A 26,128-nucleotide genomic window follows, 5' to 3' on the forward strand; every position below is an offset into this window, starting at 1 on the left:
CCTGCAAAGGATAACCAAAAAAGGCCATGTAGCAAGACATTTTTGGCAGCAGGCAACAGTTTTCAGGGGTTTTATAAAAAGTCTTGTTTCTTGATGAGTGGCTTCCTGAGCATGCCTGGGGAATGACAGGCATTCCTGGGGGGGGGAGAGGGGGGGCTGGGTTGGGCTCAGCCTGGCCTTGGACACTTGCGATTGGCTCCTAATCAGAAACAAGCCAACAGACAGCGCAATGCTAGTGGCTGTCAGCTGTAAACAGAGGGGAGATGTGTTCACTTGGCATTGACGTTGGGAGGGGCCTGCGCCATGACTGGAGTTTTGTTGAATAGAACTGTGCGTGTGTGTTTTGACTGCCTGTACTTCCCCGCAGTGTGTAGCTTGTGTGCTTTGAAAGCCGGCCAGCGTTGAACCGAACAAGAGGTAAGGCATGGCACTGCTGGTATTCCTTCCAGTAGGGCATTACTTCAAAGGAAATAAGAGATTTGCGGAGAAACAGGTTTAGGATGAATGTCTAAACTGGTTTTGGAGCCGGTTAAACTTTTTTAAAAAATCGATCCAAGTGAAGATGGGAAGAACCGGCCTGATTTGCGCACAGGCAGTGAAGACTTCTTTCAAGGGGAAACCGGGAGGGCGGGTTCGATATTCATTTGTTGAAACGCTGAAGTAATCGAAATGTTTAGTTTGTGCCATCTGCAATTATAAAAAAAAGGGAATGAAGTCACTTGGCTTTCAAGTAAAACTCGGGGCGCAATTGTAAACTTTTCCTCACAAGAGCAATTTGCAGACGAGTGCGGGCCAGCCTTCTTTTTTCGCCTGTAAGAAATGCTGCCTATCGTGTTTTCATCTTAAACGGAGAAAGGTAATTCGGACATTCTGGGATTAGCAACCGGCCGTCCAGTGTGTCGACCCCCCCCTGCCCAAAGTTGAGGGCAAACGTTTTATTCTAATCAATTTGGGCATATTCCGACGATTGAAATTGTTGCTGAAGTTAATATCTGATCCCAGTCTCGGCGTTGCTTCAATCTGTTCATCATCACTGCAGGAATGTTGTAGCGTTTTCTGTCCTGTGGACTAACTGGCTCTTTAAAGTCGCTTTCTCGCTCCCTACCCCCCCCCCCCCCCCCCCCCAAACACAGTTCAACATCCCAGCGCCCCATATCCTCTTCCATATCCTCAGACTATTTTTTTAAAAGAACGTTTTTTTCTCAATCATTTCTGTAATTGTACATCTGAATAGACTGCTGATGTTCCTGAGAGATTCTCATGTTGGGTGAAGCTCCTATTGTATTGGGGGGGGGGGGGGGGGGGGGGAGGGAAGGGGGCGAGTTGGGGAAGGGGTGGAAGTTCTGAGTGCAAAGCAAAAATGAGACGATTTAAGATGCATACTTGAGAATTGTCTGCTCCAGTGAGCTCCTTTGCTTAATTTGCTTGGGAAGGTTGGCAGCGTGCCAGTATTTTGAAAAGTAAAGAGGTTAGCTAAATATTTGTTGGCCTTCTGTGAAACCACATCTGATAAGGCATCCATGTTAGGAAAAAATGAAGGGAATGCACTCAATGCATAGGCCTTATAAGGAGTATATTTAGCTTGGTGACAGACGATGGATTTGACCTATGGAATGTAAGTATGCATTTGAAAAAGTTCTGTGGGATTTTTTTACATGCACAAGCAGAAAAAGAAGTGTAGTTTATTTGTTGTCTATAATGCATTACATCTTCCTGTTCATTGCAAGCATCTGTGACTATACTATAGTCTGCATTGCATGATTAAGCATTGTGTTATTGCTAACTTTGAGCTGTACATATTTGCAAGGCCTATAAAATGGTTGCTGCTTAGATTCTGATCTAATTAGTTATCTGTATAATCATGCTTTGTTATTCTTTGATTTTGCTATTTAATAGTTCTGAATACATAATTGGAGGGGAGATTCAAAAATCCAATCATTTAATAATAAGAATTGAAACTGTCTGGAAATGTATAATGACTCCTTTTTATCAAATGAAACAGCAGCCTTGCCTTACTTAGAACACTGTATAAATAGCTGACTTTTAAAAATCTGTCTCTTTGTTAATTAAACCCTTGATTAGACAGGTTGAAAGCATTCTTTGATTTATGATTTGTATTTTCCACTGGACTTTGGGACTCTCTGGATTCAGGTAGCTGAAAATATTCCAGTGAAAACCAGAGACTGCAAAATGGCCCAGCCTCATTAGATCTGTCTGATAGTGATGGTAGTCAGGATTGCATAGATGTCTGGGCTTTCACTCGAGGGAGCTGCTACTGAAACATTGCAACTGATTTGAGAACCTGAACTGGGGAACCCTAATTATGTGAAAGGCTTGGGCTGTAAAAAGAGTAAAGGAATCACCCGTGCCCTTTGACAGCTTCTAATTAAGGGTTAGTTTAAACCACAACCAAAGCATTGGTGTGAAGCAGCTTCCACCTTGCATGAACACTACAATTGTATTGCAAGCGTAGCCTGACCCAACATGACACAGGAGTGAAAGAGATTGGGACTTCTTGATACTTACTCTACTTCACAGTTAAGCATTAACTGATTACATACATAAGTTCAACATCTCCGTGAAGCCAGCACTGCTTTGCCCCAATGCTAAACCTGTAGGGTGCATATGTGGTTGTAATTTCCTGGCTGTTCTTATTAAAAACTATTTTGTGTTGGACTAAATAGTATGGAGGCCTAGTACTCACACTAGGGGTCGAAGGCTTGACTTCCAGGTGCGCACTCATGCAAGCATGGCTTCACCTAGGCTGAAATCTTCTGCCCTCCCCAGTGGCAGGTTCCAAGGCAAGGAAGACATTTGATTAACGGGGGGGGGGGGAAGCAGTGGGGACCTTGCCATCTTCCAGTCTCCACACCGATTCCATGGTAGGAAGGCCTGTGGTCAGCTTTCCTGCTCCACTGCCATTTTCACTTAAGGGCCCCATCCCACTGCAGCTACCACTAACCCAGTGGCATGCAGAAGGTTCATTGTGTGGGGAGCACTATAAGCAAACCTGTGTGAGGACGCTTGCGGTTCCCAGGGGAGGTCCCTCGTTTAATGCTTGATCAAGGAATGTCGTGGGAGTGGCAGCTGCGCAGCATTCTCTGCCTATGCTGCTGAACTCCCATCCCAACTGTTACTCAGCTGTGGCCTGGGATGCAGTGATGATGCTAGGCCTCAAACGCCAGTGGCCACTGCCTCCTCAGTGGCGCTGCTGTTCCAAGTAGCAGCTGGTCTCTGATTAGCTGGCAGCTCTCAGTAGATGGGACTTCAGTCCCATCAATATCCTTGACCCTGGGGCACAGCCCATCCACTGCTGGCCTGTCAAGTGTCTGAACAGCACGTGATTAGTAGACTTTTCCAGAAAGAGGCGAAATGGGGTTTTTGCTTGCTTTCCAACTGCAGGCCAAGATCCCCAATCGCCGTCAGCGGGAATCGCTGCAGGTCTCCACCACCGGGGAAGATGGTGGCGGGGAGCATTGAGGCCCTGTGCTGGCAATATTGTGGGGACCCCTTGGCTGACTGAGCAATCAGGGTGCCCTTTTCAACGTCTGCCCGATTTCTTTGAATCCATGTTGCTGGTGTGTTGAAGACCCACCTCTCTCACTGCAGGAACAAAACTCTCCCCCCACCTTCTGAAATAATTTCTAAGTGTGGGTGGATTGAGATGTGAATCGCGCCCGACCACCTGGGAGGAATCGACCGCAAAATGCTTTGGGAGAATTCGGCTCCAGAGTTGGGCGTGCCAAACAAAGGACTGTACATCAGGAAAACAAAAAAAAGGATGAACATTGCATGCCACTGATTTCTAGTGAGTTTTGATTATATTATTAAACCTGCAAAAGAATTTCTATGAGAATTGTTTCAATATATTGAAAGGTCATACTGGAGCTTATGATTCGAGGAATTCTTATTCAAGCCCAAAAATTACATCTTTAAAATAGAGCTTGCGTTGCATTCTCTCAGTATTTATAGGCACGTTTTTGGATAGAGACATCAATCATTAAAATGTATTAAATATTTTGGGTTAAAGCTGGAAGTTGTAAAACAGAAGTGATTCCAGTAGAAAACAGACAACAGGATGAACTCATCAAGCATCGTAGCCTTGTGCCCTACTTTAATTCTTCAAGAAATTCCATTCATTGCTTTATAGCAAGGAGCAGCCTTATCTTTCTTTCAAAAAATTCAATTGACATTCCTTTGCAGGCACTTTGTTGTGAGAAGAGCTACATTTCCATGTGCGGCAGAGGCAGGGTGGGACATGTTCTGTGCCTGCCAGGAGACGCCAACAGAGAATCTGGATGATTTTGGTTGAGGGTACTGATTATCGAGTGGTTGGTGAGGTAAAAGACATAAAACGCAGGGTACCTCGCCAAGCACGGCACCTCTGCAATCTGCAGGTGGGGAACTGAGGATTTGAAAGGGCTGTACCAGCATCTTAAATGAGAAGGATGGGAACGTTGGCTTTGAGACCGAACATACAGCAAGTACTTTAAATGTGGAAGCCTTCAAGGCTCAAAAACAGCAATAGGTTACAATAAATGTGTACCAAACATCCATCCGTGCTGTGGTTACACCAGGATTACGCCTGCTGGTGCTATCCACTAGTACTAGCTGTGTTGCAATTTGTGGTTTCATTTGAAGGGCACCTCATTTCCATGGCCATCACGCTATATACAGACACATTTTGGGTGTTTCCCTGCCCCTCACTATCATATACTCTGGTACCTGTTGGGAATGTGTTTCAGAGACCCCATTTAATTATCCTTTTGGTTTCCGCTAAAAGGGTGCTAATAATGAAAATTTTGGAAGAAGAGTGACCAGTTTCAGTGGTCCAGACCACTTGGTGGGCATGGGCATCCTCTGTCGCTTCCCATTTTCACCCTTCTAGATGCCGATACACTTTATCTCACAGGCCACCAGTCCCTTAGGGCCAGGGAAACGGGATCAACCAGAGTAAGGATTCCTCCTCTAACCCAGCTCCAACGAATCACTGGCTTTTAAGGGGTGGCTAAAGGCTCTCCCCTGAGCAAAGTCTCAATGTCAGTTTGGGGCCAGCACATCCAGAGTTACAGCGGAAGTTTGGTGGAAGGGCCAAGGAAATTTAATAACATTGTTTCATTTGAGAGATGAGTGCAAAGTAGCCAGAGATTAGCGGTGCATAAGATTCTTCTTTGGTTAGATCTGGGGTGCATAATCAAGCCAGTTTCTTGGTGTAATAAAACGGACAACACTGCCATTGAACATTGGCATAATGGTGCCAACTGAACAGTGTACTCCATGTCATCGATATGTTTGCTCATGTGACTTAGATTTCCTTTGGTAATGTTGGATGCAGAACTAGAAAAAGTCAAATTTATCTGTGCCACTCTATAGGAATTAATCAAATCGTCCCAAATTAGTGAAAAAGTGGGGCTTTTTCAGATGGATTATTTTTTGGAACATCTAAGCTGCACGACAACAGATGGTGGTGTTCCTGACTGACACTCATAATCCAGTGTGGAGAAATACAGAGTACTGAGCACCAATGACCCAGTAGCAACTCCTTACTTGACAATGATGACCTGATAAGAGAACGTTCACAACTTTTATTCTTTCAGGGGATGTGGGTGTCACAATAATGTGAGCAATAAGAGAAGGTGGTGGTGAGCTGCTTTCTTAAGGTGCTGCAGCCCATGTTGTGTGGGTACGCCCACAATGCTGTTTGGAAGGAAGTTCCAGGATTTTGACCCAATGGCAGTGAAGCAACGGTGACAAACTGATATCTTCCTTTTCCTCGCAGTCCCCCTCCAGTGCTAATCCTGATACCTCCACCACCACACTGCTTCAGCAAGGGGAATTTAGCTGAAGTAATTATCTGGAATTTTTTGGCACGTGTGTTTTTAGACAAACGTGCCTGCAGTACATCAGTACTAATATGAAGGCAAAGTACTGCGTGTGCTGGAAATCTGAAATACAAAGAGAGTCTCAGCAGGTCTGCCAGCATCTGCAGAGAGAGACAACTGTGTTAATGTTTTGAGTCCAATATGACTCTTCTTTGGAACTTTGCATCAGTATTAATAGTACATCAGCACTAATACAAAGATGGAGTGGCCATTGGCTTAAGGATAGAATTCCCACTTCTGAGGCAGAAGGGTTGGATTCAAGCCCCCCTCCAGACGGCCTTAACAAGTGTGAACTGAATTGTTGCCCAGCAAAGCCACTCATAATCTAATAGGTCATTCTCTCCCATCGTAGACTAAGGGTGGGACTTGCTGGTCACGCCTGCCCCGGGACCGGAGGTTCTCACCCGAGATCAATGGATTTTTATCTTGTCTGTCAAATTCTCCGTCCCATCCGTGGAACTGGAAGATTTCCACCTAAGGGCGGGATTTTCTGGCCCTTCCCGCTGGTGGGATCTTCCAGTCCTGCTGTAGGCACCTCTTCCCATGGCGGATTCGTCAGAGGCGGGACAAGCAAGCCATGCAAAATGCCGTCGACATCAATGGGACCGGAAGGTCCCGCCAGCAGCCGATGGTGAGCTGACTCCGCCGGGGTGGGGGGCATTTCACTCTAATTGAGACTTAACCAGCCTTGTTTGTATCTTGACGATGAGAAAGCACCCCGAGAGGTCAATTTAAAATGAAGCTGGTGAATTACAGAGCAGAATTAGGCCACTCGGCCCATTGAGTCTGCTCCGCCATTCAATCATGGCTGATATTTTTCTCATCTCTGTTCTGCCTTCCCCTCCCCCTATAACCCCTGATCCCCTTATTAATCAAGAACCTATCATCTATCTCTGTCTTAAAAACACTCCAGTGATTTGGCCTCCACAGCCTTCTGTGGCAAAGCGTTCCACAGATCAGCCACCCGCTGGCTGAAGAAATTCCTCCTCATCTCGGTTTTAAAGGATCGTCCCTTTAGTCTGAGATTGTCTACTTCTAGTTTTTCCTACAAGTGGAAACATCCTCTCCACGTCCACTCTATCCAGGCCTCGCAGTATCCTGCAAGTTTCAATAAGATCCCCCCTCATTCTTCTAAACTCTCAACGAGTACAGACCCAGCGTCCTCAACTGTGCCTCATACAACAAGCTCTTCATTCCAGGAATCATTAGTAGCTGTATGATTATCCACAGATGGAAAAGTTGAAAACTGTGAGGAAGGATCTTATCTTCCCTAGTTAAGTGGCTCAAAACTCTTGCACATGGGACTTGAGTCAAGACCTGCTCTATGGCGCAAGACAATAAATGGATGAACTAATGAAAGATTGCTGTGAACACACATTGTCTCTCAGCATACATAACAAAGAATCTAGCTAACCCATATGCATAGAGCCATGAGCTTCTGTTCCCTCGAACTTGATGCTCGACACCTGTACACCTTTAAATATAGACAAAATTGGAATCCCAAACTACTGCTTATTTCTTATTTTTCAGAATGGTATCCCTTTGTTCAGTGCTGATCAAATATGCACATGTTTAAATTTTAAAAACATTTTTTTCTTTGTAATGAGCTTTCATTACAATCAGAATTTCAACCCCGGTAACTATAGACCAGTGAGCCTTACTCTGTTGTGGGCAAAATCTTGGAAAGGTTTATAAGAGATAGGATGTATAATTATCTGGAAAGGAATAATTTGATTAGAGATAGTCAACACGGTTTTATGAAGGGTAGGTCGTGCCTCACAAACCTTATTGAGTTCTTTGAGAAGGTGACCAAACAGGTGGATGAGGGTAAAGCAGTTGATGTGGTGTATATGGATTTCAGTAAAGCGTTTGATAAGATTCCCCACGGTAGGCTACTGCAGAAAATACGGAGGCATGGGATTCAGGGTGATTTAGCAGTTTGGATCAGAAATTGGCTAGCTGGAAGAAGACAAAGGGTGGTGGTTGATGGGAAATGTTCAGACTGGAGTCCAGTTACTAGTGGTGTGCCACAAGGATCTGTTTTGGGGCCACTGCTGTTTGTCATTTTTATAAATGACCTGGAGGAGGGCGTAGAAGGATGGGTGAGTAAATTTGCAGATGACATTAAAGTCGATGGAGTTGTGGATAGTGCGGAAGGTTGTTCCAATTTACAGAGGGACATAGATAAGCTACAGCGCTGGGCTGAGAGGTGGCAAATGGAGTTTAATGCAGAAAGTGAGGTGATTCATTTTGGAAGGAATAACAGGAAGACAGAGTACTGGGCTGATGATGGTAAGATTCTTGGCAGTGTGGATGAGCAGAGAGATCTACCGCCGGTGTCCATGTACATAGATCCCTGAAAGTTGCCACCCAGGTTGAGAGGGTTGTTAAGAAGGCGTATGGTGTGTTAGCTTTTATTGGTAGAGGGATTGAGTTTCGGAGCCATGAGGTCATGTTGCAGCTGTACAAAACTCTGGTGCGGCCGCATTTGGAGTATTGCGTGCAATTCTGGTCGCCGCATTATAGGAAGGATGTGGAAGCATTGGAAAGGGTGCAGAGGAGATTTACCAGAATGTTGCCTGGTATGGAGGGAAGATCTTATGAGGAAAGGCTGAGGGACTTGAGGCTGTTTTCGTTAGAGAGAAGAAAGTTAAGAGGTAATTTAATTGAGGCATACAAGATGATCAGAGGATTAGATAAGGTGGACAGTGAGAGCCTTTTTCCTTGGATGGTGATGTCTAGCACGAGTGACATAGCTTTAAATTGAGGGGAGATAGATATAGGACAGATGTCAGAGGTAGGTTCTTTACTCAGAGTAGTAAGGGCGTGGAATGCCCTGCCTGCAACAGTAGTGGACTCGCCAACACTAAGGGCATTCAAATGGTCATTGGCTAGACATATGGACGATAAGGGAATAGTGTAGATGGGCTTTAGAGTGGTTTCACAGGTCGGCGCAACATCGGGGGCCGAAGGGCCTGTACTGCGCTGTAATGTGTTAAGTCTCCCATACTCTGATAAGGATACAGCTACTGCAGCTGATTCCTGTAATTCACCAGCTTTATTTTTAAATTGGTTTATATTTTATCACTCGCACAGTCTCCCACATTCCCCCGCACATTCTACATCCTAAAGGAAGTGTTCAATTCTTTTTCTACTTTATTACTCCTCAGTACAACTTCAGCCGCTGCCCTCCCCACCCAATCTGCTCATCTTGACATTATTTTGTTCCACTCAGTCTTTTTTTTACTTGAAACATTCAGTCCTCTTTAAATTTTATTGCTTCCTATTGTCAACCACGAGCAATCAGCTGGAATGTTACTGGAATATTATATCCTCGTTTGCAGTCTGTTGCATTGCTGTGTCTGAATAACCATCCCAGTGGTGGGTATAAAAGGCACGGAAGTGTCCAATCAGCCATGATCATATTAAATGGTGGAACAGGTTTGGCGGGCTGAATGGCCTGATCCTGTTCCTATGTTCTTAACCGGATCACTAAACATTGAATACCACCAATAATGATAACCAGATCAGGTGCAGTGCTGCAAGTCAAAAATTGGCACTTTATATATTGCTGCTAACAATTTTTCTGAAAGCTGAGGTGACCATATAGTTAAGCAATGGAATCATGGGTGAATGTTCTTTGGCTGAGTGAAAAGCTGAGACAAGTCAAGTTGGGGAGCAATCAGGAATTACGTAGATGGCACTGCTGTCCTGAAACAAATGACACCAACATGGACATTGATCCTTCAATAGTTAAGAGATTCTGTTTTAAGAGTTGAGCCATGTGTATTTCAAGGTAAATGAAATCATGACCTATGGCAACAGTTGGATAATAGAAGATTAACCATTGTTTATGTCAGGAAGTCCATTGAAACAGTCCATGTCTGAATGCAGTGCGACCTGGACAATACCCAGACTTGGCCTGACAAGTTGCAAATAACATTCGTGCCACACAAGTTCCAGGCAATGACCATCTCCAGCAAAAGAGATTTGAATCACCACCTCTTGACTTTTAATGACATTCCCAATGTTGAATCCACCACCATCAATATCTTGGGGGTTACCATTGACCAGAAACTGAACTGGATCAGCCATATAAATACCATGGCAATAAGGGCAGGTCAGAAACTAGGAATTCTTCGGTGAGTAATTCACCTCCTAACTCTCCAAAGCCTGTCCACCATCAATAAGGCACAAGTCTGGAATGTGATGGAATGCTCTCCACTTGCCTGGATGTGTGCAGTTGCAACAATGCTCAAGAAGCTCAACACCATTCAGGGCAAAGCAGCCGACTTCATTGGCATCCCTTCCTCAAACATTCACTCCCTCCACCACCAAAGCACAGTGGCAGCAGTGTGTGCCATCTATAAGGTGCTCTGCAGGAACTCAGTCTTCCTTGGGCAGTACCTTCCAAACCCAGGATTATTACCACCCGGAAGGACAAGTGCAGGAGATACACGGAAAGACCACAACCTGGAAATTGCCCTCCAAGTCAACCCCCATCCTGACTAGGAAATATATCGCTGTTCCTTCACTGTCACTTGGTAAAATTCCTGGAACTCTGTCGCTAACAGAGATAGGATGTACCTACACCACTTGGACTGCAGCAGTTCAAGAAGACAGCGCAACACCTCCTTATCAATGGCAATTAGGGATGGACATTAAATGGCATTGCCAGTGCCACCCACATCCCATGAATGAATCAAAATAATTGTAAGTGCTAGTAAATATGTCTGGTTTTGAAAAAGAATTCATTAGCTCATAGATACTTACATAGAAGATACGAGCAGGAGGAGGCCTTTTGGCTCCGCCATTTATCACAACCATGGCTGATCATCCAACTCAGTAGCCTAATCTTGCTTTCTCCCCATAACCTTTGATCCCATTCGCCCCAGGTGCTATATCTAGCCACCTCGTGAATATATTCAATGTTTTAGCATCAACTACTTCCTGTGGTAATGAAGGCTCACCACTCTTTGGGTGAAGAAATGTCTCCTCATCTCTGTCCAAAATGGTTTAACCTGAATCCTCAGGCTGTGACCCCTGGTTCTGGACACACCCACCATCGGAAACATTTTCTCGGAATCTACCCTGTCTAGTCCTGTTAGAATTTTATAAGTCTCCATGAAGTCCCCCTCATTCTTCTGAACTCCAGCGAGAACAATCCTAACCTAGTCGATCTCTCCTCATATGACAATCCCGCCATCCCTGGAATCAGTCTGGTAAACCTTCGTTGTACTCCCTCAAGAGGAAGAACATCCTTCCTTAGAAAAGGAGACCAAAACTGCACTCAATATTCTATATGTAGCCTCCTCAAGGCCCTGTTTAATTGCAGCAATGCATCCCTGCTCCTGTACTCTCAATCTCTCGCAATGAAGGCCAACATACCATTAGCTTTCTTTACTGCCTGCTGAACCTGCATGCTTACCTTCAGCGACTGGTGCACAGGGACACGCAGGTCCCGCTGCACACTCCTCTCTCCCAATTTACAACCATTCAGGTAGCAATCTGCCTTCCTGCTTTTGCTTCCAAAGTGAATAACCTTACACTTATCCAAATTATACTGCATCTGCCATTGATTTGCCCACTCGCCCAACCTGTCCAGATCATGCTGTAGATCTCTGCATCCGCATCACAGTTCACCCTCCCACCCAACTTGGTATCATCTGCATACTTAGATGTTACATTTTGCTCTCTGGGTAATAAAAGTTAGAAATGTCAAACAAAAAGTTTGAGAAGGGAAAGACAATTTCTGTTTCACATTTCTGAACTTTTCACACTACTTTCACTGCTGGTTTTAAGTCTGTGACTTGTTCACTCACTTTTTTCAACTATTGTTAGTGAATAGAACAAGTATCAGTCACTCTTAACTTGTAAGGAGCTTAGAAAAAGTTTTTTTTCCACTTTTAAAAATTTACTTACTTACATTAACATTCCCTCTTTTTCCTTTGCATCTTCATTGAACTCTGAGCAAGGCTTCTCAATTTCTGTGTTGCAAGGCGAGCATTTATTGCCCATCCCTGACTGCTCTTCAGAAGGTGGTGATGAGCCAGCTTTTTCCTGAATCTCTGAATTCATGTGGTGAAGATACTTGCACAATGCTGCTAGACATTTTTGCAAAGTTGAGATGGCATATGATTTGGAGGTGATGATGTTCCAATAGGGTGAATGAGCTTGCATTTGATTCTCACTTTTCACAACCTCAGGGTGTCCTCGAATGCCTTCAGTTAAGTTATTTTGAAGCGTAGTTGCAGTTGTAATGTAGAATACATGGAAGTCAATTTGCACGCATGAAGTCCCCACAAACAGCATTGAAATAATAAACAGATGATGATCTGATTTAATCATGTGGATCGAGCAATAAAACTTGGCCTGGACATTTGGGTGAATTTCAGTTTTTTGCAACATTTTGCCTCATGATTTTTTTTGTCCAAAAGGCAGCATCTTCAACAGCACAGCAGGTCCTCAGTACTGTACTGGAGTATCAACTTAGATTTTTTGTACTCAATTCTTTGGAGTGACAGTTTAACCCACAATTTTCTGATGTCTAATGAGCCATGCTCCACTCCAGTCAGGTAGGCATTTGTAACCTGTTGACACCGACCACTTGTGAGGCAAAGTGCGTCCAGATAGAAGACGTTTCACCTGCCTCCAAATAGAAAAAAAATTCCAAGTCGCTGTTGCATCGGAGTGTTGGCTCCATTCAAAGCTACCAATCTGATATACTTATAAAAGGTTGGGAACCACTGGTTTATATGTCATGGCACACTTCTACCATAAAAACATTTTGTGAGACACCTTTTTTCTCTGCCTTCCCTTACTGTGAACTTTGATTTTAACTTCTTCCTGTCCTCTCTCGTTTCTCCTGTGGATTTTGTGCTCTTGTTGAGTTTGTGTGGGTGCATGGAACTGTTAAGTCTTCAGCTACAAGTCCTGTTGGTCAGGTGGATGGTGGCTCTTACCCAGCCTTTGCAGGCGCAGAAGGCCCAAGATTTGTTGGGTTTTGGAGATGCCAACTATAGAGCTGAAGACGAAGATTAGTTTTAATTTAATTGCATGAATTTGGAATCATGTCAAATCTTTTATAGTTTGGGGTGGGCGGGGGGGGGGTCTTCACAGCACACCAATGTGCAACAGCATGCTAGTTGGGGACCACTGTTCTAAACTGTTGGAAAGCCACATTTTATAATTTATCTGCAATTCCAGATTCCTGAATTCCAGACGAGAAGATTTGTTGCTGCTGTAGATTTGCAAGTCAAAGTGACAGTATTTCACAACAGCTATTCCATTCCTTCTTCCCAATATTGCCTAATAGTTACACCTCTGGAGCAAATTCACAGGAATAAATTTTGAATGATTAGTGCTGTAACGCATGTTTAAATGTATAAAGAGCAACAATTACTCAGTTTCCATAACTGGTAATGAACTTTCCCTCACCAACAAGGGCCAGAGGTACACTGTGTTCTGTTCTCCTTCACTGCATAAGACGTATCGCCAAACCGCCTTCTGGTGATGTTCAAGGTAACTTACTTCGAACATTCCAAAAATATTGAGTCACAGAATAGCAACGGCAGAAGTTACCCTGATACAGTATTTAAAAATATGCAATTAATGGTTTGCAGATATTTATGAAGTAACATTATATTGTATTAACATTCTTCATTAGGCTTTCACTCAAATTCTTTTGACAGATCAAAGTTGGAAACTTTAAATGCCTATCAAATGTGAACAGGCATTTTTGTGCGAGGCAGCTATGGAAAGATCTAGTGGGAGGGAGGAGTTTTGCCAAGTGGCTCTGACCAAACTCCTTAGATGGATGTGAAGTGAGCCCAAGACCAAGTACAGACTTATTTAAAGCACAGTCAGCTGGTAATGTATGTTGCCTTTCTGGGTTTTTCAGTGAGTCTGCCTCACGCTGTAGGAAAGGATGGGAACATGATTAGAATTGCAAGCTCACACTTGTCCGAAGTGATCGTTTGAAACGAAAAATGCATTGAAGAGTATGAGAAACATTACAGTGTGCCTTTCAATCCAACTAGGCTTTAGGAATAACACAGCAATTGTAACTTTGGTTAATCTTAGCTTATTGAAGTTATACTTTTCTGTCTTTAGGACCAAGTTGCTTTCAAAGATACCTTCCCACTAAAAAGCTTCCCCCTTCGAAATATTAAATATGAGTCTAGAAATTACTTTTTTATGATAACCTTTGCACAAAATATTTCTCTGTTTGCTATTTTAAGGCAGGCATTAAATGCTTCCTGTTATTGACATGAGACGGCACGGTGGCACAGTGGTTAGCACTGCTGCCTCACAGCTCCAGGGATCCGGGTTCAATTCCGGCCTTGGGTGACTGTCTGTGGAGTTTGCACTTTCTCCCCGTGTCTGCATGGGTTTCCTCTGGGTCCTCCGGTTTCCTCCCAAAGTCCAAAGATATGCAGGTTAGGTGGATTGGCCATGCTAAATTGCACCTTGGTGTCCAAAAGGTTAGGTAGGGTTACGGGGATGGGATGGAGGAGTGGGCATAGGGTGCTCTTTCCATCGGCTGGTGCAGACTCGATGGGTCGAATGACCTCCTTCTGCACTGTTGGGATTCTTTAATGAAGATTAAAACAGTATCACACAAGCTCATCAAACCTGCATCACAAATGGTAATTTCCTGCCTATACTTGAAAAGATTTATTAAAATATTACCTCATAAAATGTACCCATGACAAGTATACACTAGATTCAAGCTGACACCTGACTCAAATTTAAGGCTGGAGTGCCAATGGAATAAGCTATATTTTTTTCGCTGCCATTGAACAGACTTCCCCGTTCCAAGAAATTCTGGCCTTTGCTAGGATGGCCAACATAACACTCAACCCACCCACCGAAAAACAGGAGAAGATGGGAACAAGGTGAGAAACCTTTCCGATAGCATTTTCCCTGATTTTCATGCCCATGCTGCCTCCAAACCTGCCCCCCCAGCCTCGGACATTTGCCCAATGATATTGGAGAATAATGCAGCATTGGAATTGAGTAGAACTGCGGTGGAACAGAATATCAGAGAATTTTACTAGAATGGAATTATCAGAGGGGCAAACTGGAATGGAATAGTGTAGAAAAATGCATTTCTGTCCTCTAGTTCTTGTACGATTAGAACATAGAACATAGAACATAGAAAAATACAGCACAGAACAGGCCCTTCGGCCCACGATGTTGTGCCGAACCTTTGTCCTAGATTAATCATAGATTATCATTGAATTTACAGAGCAGAAGGAGGCCATTCGGCCCTTTGAGTCTGCACCGGCTCTTGGAAAGAGCACCATACCCAAACTCAACACCTCCACCCAACACCAAGGGCAATTTGGACATTAAGGGCAATTTATCATTGGCCAATTCACCTAACCCGCACATCTTTGGACTGTGGGAGGAAACCGGAGCACCCGGAGGAAACCCACGCAGACACGGGGAGGACGTGCAGACTCCGCACAGACAATGACCCAAGCCGGAATCGAACTTGGGACCATGGAGCTGTGAAGCAATTGCGCTATCCACAATGCTACCGTGCTGCCCTTAAGAACAAATAAATCTACACTATATCATTTTACCGTCATCCATGTGCCTATCCAATAGCTGCTTGAAGGTCCCTAATGTTTCCGACTCAACTACTTCCACAGGCAGTGCATTCCATGCCCCCACTACTCTCTGGGTAAAGAACCTACCTCTGATATCCCTCCTATATCTTCCACCTTTCACCTTAAATTTATGTCCCCTTGTAATGGTGTGTTCCACCCGGGGAAAAAGTCTCTGACTGTCTATTCTATCTATTCCCCTGATCATCTTATAAACCTCTATCAAGTCGCCCCTCATCCTTCTCCGCTCTAATGAGAAAAGGCCTAGCACCCTCAACCTTTCCTCGTAAGACCTACTCTCCATTCCAGGCAACATCCTGGTAAATCTTCTTTGCACCTTTTCCAGAGCTTCCACATCCTTCCTAAAATGAGGCGACCAGAACTGTACACAGTACTCCAAATGTGGCCTTACCAAAGTTTTGTACAGCTGCATCATCACCTCACGGCTCTTAAATTCAATCCCTCTGTTAATGAACGCGAGCACACCATAGGCCTTCTTCACAGCTCTATCCACTTGAGTGGCAACTTTCAAAGATGTATGAACATAGACCCCAAGATCTCTCTGCTCCTCCACATTGCCAAGGACTCTACCGTTAACCCTATATTCCGCATTCATATTTGTCCTTCCAAAATGGACAACCTCACACTTTTCAGGGTTAAACTCCATCTGCCACTTCTCAGCCCAGCTCTGCATCCTATCTATGTCTCTTTGCAGCCGACAACAGCCCTCCTTACTATCCACAACTCCACCAATCTTCGTATCGTCTGCAAATTTACTGACCCACCCTTCAACTCCCTCATCCAAGTCATTAATGAAAATCACAAACAGCAGAGGACCCAGAACTGATCCCTGCGGTACGCCACTGGTAACTGGGATCCAGGCTGAATATTTGCCATCCACCACCACTCTCTGACTTCTATCGGTTAGCCAGTTCGTTATCCAACTGGCCAAATTTCCCACTATCCCATGCCTCCTTACTTTCTGCATAAGCCTACCATGGGGAACTTTATCAAATGCCTTACTAAAATCCATGTACACTACATCCACTGCTTTACCTTCATCCACATGCTTGGTCACCTCCTCAAAGAATTCAATAAGATTTGTAAGGCAAGACCTACCCCTCACAAATCCGTGCTGACTATCCCTAATCAAGCAGTGTCTTTCCAGATGCTCAGAAATCCTATCCTTCAGTACCCTTTCCATTACTTTGCCTACCACCGAAGTAAGACTAACTGGCCTGTAATTCCCAGGGTTATCCCTAGTTCCTTTTTTGAACAGGGGCACGACATTCGCCACTCTCCAATCCCCTGGTACCACCCCTGTTGACAGTGAGGACGAAAAGATCATTGCCAACGGCTCTGCAATTTCATCTCTTGCTTCCCATAGAATCCTTGGATATATCCCGTCAGGCCCGGGGGACTTGTCTATCCTCGAGTTTTTCAAAATGCCCAACACATCTTCCTTCCTGACAAGTATTTCCTCTAGCTTACCAATCTGTTTCACACTGTCCTCTCCAACAATATCGCCCCTCTCATTTGTAAATACAGAAGAAAAATACTCATTCAAGGCCTCTCCTATCTCTTCAGACTCAATATACAATCTCCCACTACTGTCCTTGATCGGACCTACCCTCGCTCTAGTCATTCTCATATTTCTCACATATGTGTAAAAGGCCTTGGGGTTTTCCTTGATCCTGCCCGCCAAAGATTGTTCATGTCCTCTCTTAGCTCTCCTAATCCCTTTCTTCAGTTCCCTCCTGGCTATCTTGTATCCCTCCAATGCCCTGTCTGAACCTTGTTTCCTCAGCCTTACATAAGTCACCTTTTTCCTCTTAACAAGACATTCAACCTCTCTTGTCAACCATGGTTCCCTCACTCGACCATCTCTTCCCTGCCTGACAGGGACATACATATCAAGGACACGTAGCACCTGTTCCTTGAACAAGTTCCACATTTCACTTGTGTCCTTCCCTGCCAGCCTATGTTCCCAACTTATGCACTTCAATTCTTGTCTGACAACATCGTATTTACCCTTCCCCCAATTGTAAACCTTGCCCTGTTGCACGTACCTATCCCTCTCCATTACTAAAGTGAAAGTCACAGAATTGTGGTCACTATCTCCAAAATGCTCCCCCACTAACAAATCTATCACTTGTCCTGGTTCATTACCCAGTACTAAATCCAATATTGCCCCTCCTCTGGTCGGACAATCTACATACTGTGTTAGAAAAGCTTCCTGGACACACTGCACAAACACCACCCCATCCAAACTATTTGATCTAAAGAGTTTCCACTCAATATTTGGGAAGTTAAAGTCGCCCATGACTACTACCCTATGACTTCTGCACCTTTCCAAAATCTGTTTCCCAATCTGTTCCTCCACATCTCTGTTACTATTGGGGGGCCTATAGAAAACTCCTAACAAGGTGACTGCTCCTTTCCTATTTCTGACTTCAACCCATACTACCTCAATAGGGTGATACTCCTTGAACTGCCTTTCTGCAGCTGTTATACTATCTCTAATTAATAATGCCACCCCCCACCTCTTTTACCACCCTCCCTAATCTTATTGAAACATCTATAACCAGGGACCTCCAACAACCATTTCTGCCCCTCTTCTATCCAAGTTTCCGTGATGGCCACCACATCGTAGTCCCAAGTACCGATCCATGCCTTAAGTTCACCCACCTTATTCCTGATGCTTCTTGCGTTGAAGTATACACACTTCAACCCATCTCCGTGCCTGCAAATACTCTCCTTTGTCAGTGTTCCCTTCCCCACTGCCTCATTACATGCTTTGGCGTCCTGAATATCGGCTACCTTAGTTGCTGGACTACAAATCCGGTTCCCATTCCCCTGCCAAATTAGTTTAAACCCTCCCGAAGAGTACTAGCAAACCTCCCTCCCAGGATATTGGTGCCCCTCTGGTTCAGATGCAACCCGTCCTGCTTGTACAGGTCCCACCTTCCCCAGAATGCGCTCCAATTATCCAAATACCTGAAGCCCTCCCTCCTACACCATTCCTGCAGCCACGTGTTCAACTGCACTCTCTCCCTATTCCTAGCCTCGCTATCACGTGGCACCGGCAACAAACCAGAGATGACAACTCTCTCTGTCCTGGCTTTCAACTTCCAGCCTAACTCCCTAAACTTGTTTATTACCTCCACACCCCTTTTCCTACCTATGTCGTTGGTACCAATGTGCACCACGACTTCTGGCTGCTCCCCCTCCCCCTTAAGGATCCTGAAGACACGATCCGAGACATCCCTGGCCCTGGCACCCGGGAGGCAACATACCTTCCGGGAGTCTCGCTCGCGACCACAGAATCTCCTATCTATTCCCCTAACCATTGAATCTCCTACAACTATTGCTTTTCTATTCTCCCCCCTTCCCTTCTGAGCCCCAGAGCCAGACTCCGTGCCAGAGACCTGACCGCTAGGGCCTTCCCCCGGTAGGTCATCCCCCCAACAGCATCCAAAACGGTATACTTGTTTTGAAGGGGAACGGCCACGAGGGATCCCTGCACTGTCTGCCTGTTTGTTTTTTTCCCCCTGACTGTAACCCAGCTATTCTTGTCCTGTACCTTGGGTGTGGTTACCTCCCTGTAACTCTTCTCAATCACCCCCTCTGCCTCCCGGATGATCCGAAGTTCATCCAGCTTCAGCTCCAGTTCCCTAACACGGTCTTTGAGGAGCTGAAGTTGGGTGCACTTCCCGCAGGTATAGTCAGCGGGGACACCGGTGGTATCCCTCACCACCCACATCCTACAGGAGGAGCATGTAACTGGCCTAGCCTCCATCCCCTCTTACCTTAAAGAATATAGCTGCTGTGTGGACTAACTAGATCTCCGCCCTTCGACTCTGCTCCCAGTCAGCTACACTTCCTGTAAACTCCTGGCTCTCTTCACACTCTTTGCGGAAATGTCGGAAACAAAATGAAAGGAGCACCTTACTCCCTCCTCACCCAACTCCCTCGGTCACCAAACTCTCACTATCACACTCAAAAAGCGCCAAATTCAGCACTCCCTCGGTCACCAAACTCTCACTATCGCACTCAAAAAGCACCAAATTCAGCACTCCCTCGGTCACCAAACTCTCACTATCGCACTCAAAAAGCACCAAATTCAGCACTCAGTGCAAACAAAGTCTGCACTGTAGGGGATCACTTTTATACTGTGAATCTAGCCTCTGAAAAACTGGCCTAATCCAATTAACTAATTAACAAGCTCCAGCTGCAAGTGCCTGGAAGTAGAAGCCTGTTTAAAGCTGATTGAAAATTCACCTTCTTCTAAACCAAACAGCAACTTTTAAGTTAATTAACTAAATAAAAGAAAGACTAAACTTTAGATAAAAATGAAGCCTTATACTCCCTCGGTCACCAAACTCTCACTATCGCACTCAAAAAGCACCAAATTCAGCACTCAGTGCAAACCTAATTAGCTAATGGCAATAGTTTTCCTTTGTCTTTCTTATATAATCCTGTTACAAACTTGTACACCACTATCAATTTGCCCCTCCATCACCTTTATTCCAAAGGGAACAATCCCAGCATCTTCAGCATAACCTTGCTGCTAAAAAGCCTCATCCCTGGAACCATAGCATCCCTACAGTGCAGAAGGATGGTCTTCGGCCCATCGAGTCTGCACTGACACTCTGAAAGAGAACCCTACCTCGGCCAACCAATATGTCATACCAGTCATCTTAATTATCTAGGCATATGAACCCCAGCTCTCTCTGTACCTGCACACCCTTTAGCTCAATGGGCTGGATTCTCTGGACTCCCAGCCACGTGTTTCTTGGCAGCGGGAGACGGCAGGCCTTTCGCTGGCGGCGGGATTCTCCGTTCCAGCCATGGTCAAAGGGAATTCCCATTGAAATCATCCCACGCTGCTGGGGAAGGTGCAATTAGGGGGCGTGTTGTCGGTGGGATAGGGGATTCCAGCTGCCAGCGAACAGCTGGAGAATACAGGCCAAAGGGAACATTCACTAATGGATTTAGTAATGGGGAATGAGTCAGAGCAGATATGAGAAGCGAAAGGTAACCTAGGTAATCGTGACCTTATAATATGCTTTGATATGATAAGAGAAAAGAGATCATGAAATGAAAATCAAGGTAATAGATTGGAAACAAATTTGATTGAGAGGCTGAGAATAGAAATTGGGAAAATAAATTGGGCAGCTATATTGGCAAAGAAAGATATAGACCAACAATGCAAAACATTTAAAATGGTGTTCGACAAGAGTGCAGTAAAAATATATTCCACAAAAAAGAACAAAGTAACCACTAGTGGGATTCGATTAATGACTAAAGATGTAGGGTGGGATTTTCCATCCCCATTGTGGCGGTACCTGCTGTGGGAGATTTGGTGGCCCAGCCAAAATTCCACTGACTTTCAGCGGAACTGGAATATCCCACCCATAATGGATAAATTGAGGGTTAGGACGGAGGCACACGTTTTGTGCATTGACAGTGTAGGAGTGCTTGATGGAAAAACAATGCCGAGATTAGGATAGAAGTGCAGCACTAGTACGCAAGAATCCCAACACCATCCAAGACAAACCAACCCATTCAATTGACACATGTTCTACTAGCTGAAACATTCACTCCCTCCTACCGGTGCATTGTGACAGCAACGTGTACCAGATATACGATGCACTGCAACAAGTCCCCAAACTTCAATCAAAACTGGAGACAAACAAGGGCAGCAAATGGAAAGTACCCACCTGGTCGGTTTCCCCCCCCCACAAGCTCCACACAATCCTGACATGAAATACATTGGTGTTGGTTCACTGTCACAGGATCAAAATCGTGGAATTCCCAAACAGCAGTGTGTGTGCCAAGAGGACCTCCCTAGCAGCAGTGTGTGAGCAAACAGTACACCGACCGCCGGAGTTCAAGGAGGCTCACCATCACCTTCTCAAGCAATTTGGGATGTCAGCAAATGCTGGCTTTGCCAGCAATGCCCATATTTGATGAAGTGAACAAAATAAATAATAGAGAGTAGCGCTGGAGTAGAATCAAGTAGCGCTGGAGTAGAATCGAGTAGCCGCGAATAGTACTGAAATAGGACAGAGTATCAGAGACTAGTACTGAAATAGAAATCAGTCTTCGAGAAGAGTGCTGGAATGATCAACTAGCAGAGCCACACTGCCAATGAAAAGAAATTTGCTATTTGTTAGCAGTTCCACATAAATACTTGGTACCCAGATGCAAGTGTGTCATAAGTGCACAAATTGCGTTAATTCTGAATTATTCTGGAAAGTCTTGCAAAAATCTCTCTCTTTCTTGTAAATTACTCACAGAATGCCCGCAAGGATAATATGCCAAATGAAAGGTAATGATACAAACATGTGTTTATATGAAGCGAAGCACAAAACAAAAGCTTGCACTCTTTTTATTTGTCAGAAAGTGTGTCACATATTCACTCAGTCAGTTTTGAAACTAAATCAACTCCATATCAACACAAATTTTGTTGTGTAAATGCACCGTCTCCCTAAATATGCCCTGGTTATACAGCATTGTCCCACCTGATATGCCTTAGCTTATTTGCAAATTCTATTTTGTCCGCAACATTCTTTGTATTATTATGACTTGTGGTCCAAGAGAGCTTTGGATAATGGCAATAGATAAGTTATGAATAAAGCAAAATTAAGGTCCAACTTCAAGCAGTTTGTGATATATTAGTCAGAACCAGCTGCAAAATAGTTACAGCAGTCAGTTGTCTGCTGTTGGTGACGTTAATTTGATGTAGGAATCGACCCACCCAAGGTTTTGCCCTTTTTATTGGCCGAAGTCATTTAATCCTAACCAAACATGTCTTCAAATATGAGATCATGGCAGATTTATCAGCCTCTGGCACACAGTATATTGCCCCAAGTACAACAGGGAAAAATGTTGGGGTAATTTCTGTGATCATAAAGAGACCCAAAGGGCTTTTCATGAGCTTATTCAAAACTATCAACCTTATAAAGGATGGTATCTGTAATGAGACATATCATAGTTTTAATTACATGCAATGTTTTTAATTACAATAATAACACAGGCTGACATTTAATAAAAGTTTATCATAAAATCTTTCCATTACTGTCATTGGTCTCTGAAGGGAATATGATTCCTGACTATTCATGATGTATCACTTAGTAAATATCTCCACAGTATCTGGAACATTGCCATAAAAAAAACAAAATTCTCTGATCATGTAGAGTTCAGTTGAAGTGAACTGCATAAAAAAAGACAAAATAACTATTCCAAAAAGAAAGACCCCCAAGGTCAAGGCTAAGACCCACATTACCATCAATCCATGCACTTATGACACAATTGCATCTGGATACCAAGGGTTTATTTTCAACCTGGCTATGTCAAATTGTCCATGTTTCTTTTAATCAAATCTATCCATGTGAAATAGCTTACTCAGGGAAGTAATAGAAAGAAAGATGTTAGGAATCTTAAGTTGATATAAACATTTTACCCTTAAATAGCACTGTCTACTAAAATATCAGAGGTAACATGGGATAAGAAGCCAGAAGGTCTCTGATGGATGGAGATGGCCAATGCTAATCCTGCAACGGCTTCTCTTTCAGGAAACCGAGATAGATCGGTAATGGGGACTCAGGTTTAGTCCAAGTATTTCTAATGATGCCTTATGGCTTAACATGGTCTTCCAAAGTCTGCTTAGTTGCCTTGGGAAGTGGGGAGTAACTTCCCAGAGTTTTTCCAATAAATTGGCCCCTGTTGATCAGTTGGGACTTTTTTGTCTCACAGGTAATTTGTCATTACTCGCATTTGAAGAGTGGGAGTGTGGTTGCACATGTTACACCATCTAATAGATTACAGCAGCAGTAGTTGAGTCCCCAGGTCTTGTCTCCCCTTTCTCCTTTTATATGTTCGATGTTGCAATTTAAAAAAAAAAAAATTAATTCAACATTTTTCACAGATTATCACAACAGAAAAATAATAAACAACAAGAACAAAAGTGCATAAATAAACAAATAAACGTTAAACAGTAAACAATAGTGCCTCCCCTACCAGACACAAACTTACAACCCCCCACCCCCCCCCCCTGTGTTGCTGCTGACCATCTCCTAACGCTCCGCCAGGAAATCTAGGAACAACTGCCACCGCCTGAAGAACCCTTGCACAGATCCCCTTAGGGCAAATTTAAAAAAAAAAAAATATATATATATATATATATATATTCAAATTTTTCAACAGATTTTCAACAACCCCCCCCCCCCCCCCAACAAAAAGAAACAAAAACACAACAATCAAAAATTATACATTGGATTTCCCCCATATACAATAACCCCCATATGACATTTAAAAGCACCAATAGGGAAGCCCCCCCCCCCCGCCCCTGGGCTGCTGCTGCTGCTGACCTCCTAACGCTCCGCGAGATAGTCTAGGAACCCCTGCACAGACCCTCGCAAGGCAAACTTTATCCTCTCCAGCTTGATGAACCCTGCCATGTCATTGATCCAAGCTTCCACACTAGGGGGCTTTGCATCTTTCCTTAAGAGCAAAATCCTCTGCTGGGCTACCAGGGACGCAAAGGCCAGAATACCGGCCTCTTTCGCCTCCTGCACTCCCGGCTCGTCCGTTACCCCAAATAGTGCCAACCCCCAGCTCAGCTTGACCCGGGCTTTCACCACCTTGGACATAGTCCTCGCAAAACCCCTCCAAAACCCATCCAGTGCTGGGCACGACCAGAACATATGGACGTGATTTGCTGGACTTCCCGAGCACCTCCCACATCTGTCCTCCACCCCAAAGAACCTACTCTACCTCGCCCCTGTCATATGCGCTCTGTGAGTAACTTTGAACTGTATTAGGCTGAGCCTGGCGCAAGCGGAGGAAGAATTATCCCTACTCAGGGCATCGGCCCACAGACCCTCATCTACTCCCCCAGCTCCTCCTCCCACTTGCCCTTTAACTCCTCCACTGAGGCCTCCTCCTCTTCCTTCAGCTCCTGGTAAATCGCCGAAACTTTGCCTTCTCCAACCCGAAATCACCCTGTCCTGAATCCCCTGTGCCGGAAGCAGCGGGAATTCCCTCACCTGCCGCCTTACAAACGCCTTCACTTGCATGTACCTGAAAGCGTTTCCCGGGGGTAACCCAAACTTCTCCTCCAGCGCCCCTAGGCTTGCAAACATCCCATCGATGAACAGGTCCCCCATTCTTCTAATCCCTGCCCGATGCCAGCTCCGAAACCCCCCATCCATCCTTCCCGGGACGAACCGATGATTCTCCCGAATTGGGGACCAAACCGAGGCTCCCACCTCGCCCCTGTGTCGCCTCCACTGCCCCCAGATCTTCAACGTCGCCGCCACCACCGGACTCGTGGTGTACCTTGTCGGCGAGAGCGGCAGCGGTGCCATCACCAGCGCCCTCAGGCTGGTGCCCACACAGGGCGCCATCTCTAACCTCTTCCACGCCGCCCCCTCTCACTCCATTACCCACTTACGGATCATCGCCACATTGGCTGCCCAGTAATAGCCGCACAAATTTGGCAGTGCCAGCCCTCCCTGTCCCTGCTCTTACCTGTCCTGGACCTAGACCGGTCCAGTGCTGGGTCCAGCACCATGTTGAAGTCTCTCTCTCTTCCCCCCTCTCTCTCTCTCTCTCTCTCTCTCTCTCTCTCTCTCTCTCTCTCTCTCTCTCTCTCTCTCTTTCTCTTCCCCCCCCCCCCCCCCCCCCAATTATCAAACTTCCTACCTCCAGATCCGGAATCCGACCCAGCATGCGCTTCATAAATCCGGCATCATCCCAATTTGGGGCATATACGTTCACCAGTACCACCCGCACCCCCTGCAACCTACCGCTCACCATCACATATCAACCTCCGTTATCCACTACAATATTCATTGCCTCAAACGACACCCGCTTCCCCACCAGTATTGCAACCCCTCTGTTGTTCGCATCCAGCCCTGAATGAAAGACCTGCCCTGCCCATCCCTTTCTCAGCCTAACCTGATCTGCCACCTTCAGATGCGTCTCCTGGAGCATAACCACGTCTGCCTTCAGTCCCTTTAAGTGCGCGAACACCCAGGCCCTCTTGACCGGCCCGCTCAGGCCCCTCACATTGCAAGTTATCAGCCGGATTGGGGGGCTACCCCCCCCCCGCCGCCGCCGCTGCCGACTAGCCATCTCCTTTTCTAGGCCAGCCATGTGCCCATGCCTCCCGCACCCTCCAGTCCCCCAGACGGCAGACCCCCGCCCTGACTACCTCTCCTACTTCCAGCTCCCTTTTGGCCAATGCAGCAGCAACCCTGTTTCCCCCCCCTCCCCCCGCTAGATCCACATCTAGCCATTTTGCTCCCCCCATGACACTCCCATAAGTCAGCTGACTCCTGCTGACCCCGGCCTCTCCCACCATTCCATCGACCCCCCAGTGTGAGAATCCCCCCCCATCCCTTGGCAGTCAGTGCGCGCTCCTCTCCAGCACCGCCCTTCCCTACCGTGGGAAAAGCCCGCGCTTTCCTGAGCCGGCCCCGCCCCCTCTGGCGCAGCTCCTTTTTGCGGCCTTACCCCAACTCCCCATCCCTGCGCCTCCACTCCCCCTCTTCCTCCGTGGGGCCCTGCCCCTCCAACACTGACGCCCACACTCTCCCATAGCCCCCACATAAAATCCATTCA

General features: G+C 45.4%; 1 protein-coding gene across 6 annotated transcripts in view; it reads left to right on the plus strand.

The window, feature by feature from the left end:
• Nucleotides 1-246: 246 nt before the first annotated feature.
• LOC140388081 (non-muscle caldesmon-like) overlaps nucleotides 247-26,128 on the plus strand; it is a 277,671-nt gene continuing 251,789 nt past the window's right edge. For 5 of the 6 annotated variants that reach the window (XR_011934082.1, XM_072471693.1, XM_072471697.1 and 2 more), the window contains exon 1: nucleotides 267-417. The gene's annotated coding sequence lies outside the window, so the exon portion shown is untranslated. Of the gene's footprint in view, nucleotides 418-26,128 lie in introns of all 6 variants that reach the window. The other variant, XM_072471694.1, reaches the window with a different exon arrangement.

This window comes from Scyliorhinus torazame, chromosome 13 (assembly GCF_047496885.1).
Source record: "Scyliorhinus torazame isolate Kashiwa2021f chromosome 13, sScyTor2.1, whole genome shotgun sequence".
Taxonomy (NCBI): Eukaryota; Metazoa; Chordata; class Chondrichthyes; order Carcharhiniformes; family Scyliorhinidae; genus Scyliorhinus; species Scyliorhinus torazame.